The sequence below is a fragment of the Barbus barbus genome (assembly GCF_936440315.1).
Source record: "Barbus barbus genome assembly, chromosome: 26".
NCBI lineage: Eukaryota > Metazoa > Chordata > Actinopteri > Cypriniformes > Cyprinidae > Barbus > Barbus barbus.
This window is the reverse complement of record NC_136754.1, coordinates 26311139-26317146: the sequence shown is the minus strand read 5'-3', so window position 1 is coordinate 26317146 and position 6008 is coordinate 26311139. Positions and strand designations below refer to the sequence as shown.

General features: G+C 33.3%; 1 long non-coding RNA gene across 1 annotated transcript; it reads right to left on the bottom strand.

Annotated features, from left to right (window-relative positions):
* Positions 1 to 1500: 1500 nt before the first annotated feature.
* On the bottom strand, positions 1501 to 4932 carry LOC306845591. Its single transcript, XR_013781995.1, has 7 exons — positions 4644 to 4932; positions 4480 to 4545; positions 4300 to 4365; positions 3700 to 3871; positions 3375 to 3529; positions 3157 to 3249; positions 1501 to 3065 (listed from the first exon to the last, which is right to left on the bottom strand). It is a non-coding gene; the product is annotated as an uncharacterized lncRNA (long non-coding RNA).
* Positions 4933 to 6008: the final 1076 nt, after the last annotated feature.

Here is a 6008-nt window from a genome sequence, read left to right as displayed (position 1 = left end):
TGGTTACTGAAGATTAAATTTTAAAGTACAGTACATTTAAATAAAATACATAAACATTTAATTGATTCCTATTAGCAAAACAACAGAAAACTGCTTAATTATATAGAAGTGTGACTATCATGTGACTCACAAGTTCTTGCTTTCACTGAAGCTCAATATGCTCTTTGGAAGCAAAAGGGAACATACCATTTCTGACATTTCTCAGTTAAGCTTTTTACTCAAGTTGTTATGCTGATAACATATTGTAAGAAAAATGTAAGAAAAGTGCAAAATAGAATAATTGTGCTGGTCTTAGACATTTAAACTGTAGGCTACACTGTATCTGTCAGAAACTCACTTGAAATATTAATAATACCAGAAAGTATATGGTAACACCGTATCTAAAATGTATCGCACGTCTGGAAGTCAAAACATTTCCAATTAAAAATCCAGCAGAGTAGCACTAAAAGAGAACGATGATATTCCAGCACTTACAGATATCCCATGCATGATGGATTTAGTCTCTTTGTGAATATGAAACAGTTCTCCTTTAATATTTCCTCTTTTCTCCACAAACCTAATATTCTGGTGTTTTTTTCTTCATCATTTTGTAATCAATGCTTTTGAGACTGTTTATAATCACAGTGCACAGCAGAACAGAACACAGCTCTTGTGTTCTGTTGATATTGACTGTACATTGTGTGTGTGTGTGTGTGTGCGTGTGTGACAGGGGCGGAGCAAGGGGGTGATCTAGCTTGGCCACCCTGCTCAAAACAATGAGATGCTGTTAGGCTATATGTCAGTAAAACAAACTTTCCTGTCTTGTCAGCCGTCACTGTGCTCTGATCGCGTCATCATAAATAAGCGCACAAGAAACTACGAGCATACGACGTAGTTCTCTCGTCAGTTATGTCATGAAATTACCAAAAAGACGATTAAAGCTGCAAACTGCATGCATGTATGTATGCATTACATTTCAGAACGTCTCTCAAATGCATACTAAAATATAGGTTATCGTGCAATTCCAGATCACAATACGGCGCAAGCTGATATGTATTTTAATTTGTAATTTAATGCACAAGTAAATGTGCGCACAGTGCACTTATACTAGAAAATATGCGCTATTTTTTCATTCATTTTAAAAGTACAAACGAAAATGAAACCATTTAAATGCATAAAACAACTCATTTTACACTATGGCATTTATGTGCTGTTGTCTTCCGGCCTTTTTCACATTCTTATCACTAACTGCATGTCTCATTCATGAGTATTAGAACCAGAACCAAACTGATAGAGCAATAAAGCTATAGTGAGCCCATTTATTAAAATACCTGGAGGTGAGGAATAATACAAAAATGTCATATTCACTCAGTATTACTTGATATAATAATTCACAAATATCTCAATTACAATTAAGTAGAAATTAATTGTATTCAGCTGTGTTTTAGGCACTAAAATATCTAGTACATTATAGTCAACCACATTTTTATATTGAAACAATGAAGATTTCTGTGCCACCCCACACTCAAAAAAATAGCACTTTGGTTGAACATGATTTAATCGTGGACAGTGGTTCCACGTGATTACACCACATTATCTTAACAACAATGGATGATGTTAAACCAGCTTGAAATATTTGTGTTCATTTAACATGAACAGATGACATTCACTAAACATGATTTAAATATTTATTAACTTGAATTAATGGTTTTTATTGAACTTCAATTAATCATGTTATCTTAAATTTAATCCTTGATGTTAAGCCGATATGTTTACATCACTTCTAATGAATCCCATTTAGTCAAGTTACTACTATGTTATAAAATAATGAATATCACCCGGTTTCCCCCATAATTCAATGATGACTACGGAGGCAGCAAATATGTAATAAATAATTTTTACTAGGGAACAGCTTAAGCAGGTGTCACACTTTCAAAAACATTTCAAACACATTAAGCCTGAATTTGACAATTTATATACATTTACATTACATTTATTCATTTAGCTGACGCTTTTATCCAAAGCGACTTACAATTGCTATATATGTCAGAGGTCGCACGCCTCTGGAGCAACTAGGGGTTAAGTGTCTTGCTCAGGGACACATTGGTGTCTCACAGTGGATTCGAACCCGGGTCTCTCACACCAAAGGCATGTGTCTTATCCACTGCGCCATCACCACCCCTTATAAAATACCACCCCTTATATATATAAAAATGTGTACAGAAATGTTTTCCTTTACAATGCAAAATGAAACAAACAGGTTTACATTCCTACATGTACAACAACCCATTAATAAAAAAAATAAAAAAAAATAGCCAAATTCCAAAATGTGCCTGGATAATTTTTGTAAAGGAAAAGCAAACACAATGTGTGCTATGTGGAACATCTTTGAAAACTATTTAAAATACATTGTCATTCAAATGTCTTTCCTTGAAGAACAGTCAGAAGCCATTAAAACCGTCATTGAAAAAAAAGTTTAAAAGGACAACAAAAAATAAATAAATAAAATTAAATAGTCCCCATTAACTAACCCATGAGTCATTGAAACCCTTGATGGTTTTCCTTGACCTTCTTTGGGTGAGTTAAGGACAAATGTAATTTTTAAGGAAACTATTCCTCTTCACATATGCCTTGATGTTTAAAAAAAATCAAATCAATAAAAGGCATTAAAAATGTGTGAACATGAAACATGAACATGTTTTGACTATTTGACACAAAAAACATAGTTTCAAGGTAAAGATCAGTCTGTTCATCAGTCCTTTAATGAGGTGTAAAAAGCTTGGTCTTGAGGGCTTGAACTTTGGTGGAGAGTTTGTGTCCATCATGCTCCAGGAACACTTTTTGCAGGAGTTCAAAGGTGTATCGAAACTCCTTCGGATAACTAAAATTTAGGGCATAAATAAGCCCAAAATCAGCAATGCAACACCATTAGCTGCATTACCAAGCCCTTCTAGTGCTGTAACTCCTTCAAGAACTACTCCAACATCCGCAGGTTCATCACCAACTTCACATCCTTCACATCTGATGACAAAAACACCCATCACCATTTCTTTGAGTGCAGCTTCAGCGTTGGAAAAATCGACATCCTATAAACAGAAACAAAGTACATTAATACTAATGTACTATAAAATGTATTGTTATACACAAAATATTGTCAGAATATTCAGCCAATAATACCATGTACTCCTTGATGAGATTGTCAGGATCCTCATTTAGGTAGACAAACAGGGCTTTGAGGACACACTCCCTCTTAACATTAATGCAGGCATACTAGGGAAAATAAAGAAAATTAGCAACATGTACCAATCAACTAATACATTTTCAAGTCACACAAATCATAAGTGAGAAACAAATGATTAATTTATCTAGAAAAACAATTTTCGCAGTTATCATACCTGTGTAAGTGGCACAAGAAGTTTCCTTATCCTTTGTCCCTGAGCTCCACCTCTCTTGGCAAAGATCCTCAGAAGACTTGGAGTGTGTTCATCCAGCTTTGAGAAGAATTTTGAAATTAAGGCAACAGTTATACCCGTGCAAATTCAGCACAAACCTAAAACACAAAGAGAAAAACACCAAAACTTTAATGTATGCCCAAAAAAAGCTAGCTAGCCTATGTGTTCTAACTTGCTTATATGGTGTAATTATTTTATTTGACTTATTGGCATTTTAATACATTTAATTTTATGTAAAATCCCACTTAAAGACATTAAGGTGAATTACCTCATTTATTGCTCATAAAGTCAGCAATAAGTGGAGATTCTTTGACAACCTCTTGTCTTCTCAATGCAAATGAAAGGTCCATTAATCTTCTCACAGTTTGCTCGTTGTTCTTCTTCTTACCCTCAGAAAGAAGGGAACACTATCTGGTGCCCCCACCAGACCCAGAGATTAGCTGAACAGATTCAAAAATGGTCAAATTCATGGTTTTCTCTATGGGAGTTGTAAAATGAGACCATTTAAAAAAAACACTGTAACGTTACTGTACTGGTTACAGTCAGTATTTCTATTAGTTTATACAACTTTAAAATGTGTGTGGTTCTGAAAGACACTAATAACAAATATGAATAACTATAAAAATGATTAGCCATACATCCATACCATTCTAGCAACCAAAGGCGCAAATACCCATTATTGATATTATTATTAACAATATTCAGTAACCAATAATAATTGTCATTAATGCTTTCAAAACGCACTGAACCATCAACCACACAACACAACATTGTTATAATATCCTTGATCGATGCCATGAAAATGAACAGAGTGCAAAGATAGATGATTAAACTAACAAACATGTGCAAACTTAGACACATAACTTACCTTTTCGTTTGATGTTTAATTCTGTTAATGGCGCGGTGATCTCTTTCAGGCATAAAATCGTGGATTCTGTCATAAATTCATCCGTATCAGTCGACATAATAAAACCGTTGGCAAAATTGTTTCTAATAACACTGATGCAAATGGATAGATGAGTTAAGTTAACAGTAAGTTAACAGTTACCTGTTCGTGTGCTGTTTAATACAGTTTATGGCGCGGCCATCTCATTTAGGCTTACAATCGTGCATTCTGTCATAATAACACATTAACTTAGTATCAACCGACATCATAAAACAGTTTGATAATATTGTTTCTAATAACAGTGATGGAAATGGATGAACACGTACCTGTTTGTTTTAAGCTTATATTCCAGTGGTGTGGCGATCTATTTCAGATATGCGCATGCGCAGCATTAACGCATTTTATGAATGTTGCCGCCAGGATATGCAAATTGCGTCACAACAAATTTCCGCTTCCTTTAGGTTGAGAATGTCGTTTGTTTTCAGGCTGTTTTGACATTCAGTCCGGCTGACTTTATAAAAACACACATTTTATATGTGCGATTGACTTTTACTAAACATTATTTGTATCAGTCTGATTTATTATCTAGATTTCTTCTTCTTTTTCTTCTTCTATGGATTTACTGGCGGGTCGCATACCAACTTTTTCGGTGCATACCACCTCCTGTGCTGAATGTGCTGAGTGTGAAGTGATAGGTGTATATTGTAATGTCACAATGTAATGTGTATATTATATTGTAATATTGAATATTGTAATATTCTTAATGAATTGTATGTAATACAAATGTATAGTTATGTAATTCTCTTCTAGTTTCTTCTCTCAAAATAAAAGTTTTAAAATTAGTAAGTATGAATAATTTTGTGCTTTATTTTTCAAAACTTAGAAAGTAGACATTAAACCAAATAAATATGAACAACAGTAAAGGCCTTATTTTTTTTTTATATAAATTTTTCATTTATGTTGCTTTGCACTAAATGTGCACAATAAATGTTGATTATTAAACTCCACATTAGCTTTATTTTGTCACTAGACATACTAATAGGCTAGTGTGTGCTTCATTCGACACAAACCAAATACCCTTTAAATGGATATAATGCATTGTCTTTCAGGTAACAGCAATTTAAGACAAATAACAAACCTAAAAACACCAATAACCATTTAATTGCACTTCTATAATTATAATCAAGCTATAAATTAATAAACAAAAATATTTAAAATAAAGAATAAATATTATGTAAGTTATTATATATATATATTTTTAATTCAGTTTGACTGAGCTAAGTGATTGAAACATGTACTTTTAAAATGAAAACTTTATGTTAAACCAATGAGTGACAGTTTTAAGTCAGTTTAACATGACACAATCATGTTGAAATGAAAAATAGCCAAAATGGCATTAATTCAACATGAATTGTTCAGGTAAAGTGAACAAAACTGAAAAATCATTTTTTTGAGTGCAGGCTGGTTGCTGGCCCCTCCCTGGCCACCCCTATGAAAACATCCTGGCCCTGCCACTGGTATTTGATCACAGTGTATATGTATATACATGAAAATAATTTCATTTATGTAATTTTGGAGGATGTTTAAAATATGTTATCTAGTTGTTTAAGTATAGTTTATACTAAGATACTGTATGTAAAAAAGGAAGGAAAAGTCATTTTTTGGGCTATTAAAATAGCTGGTGTCTCAGA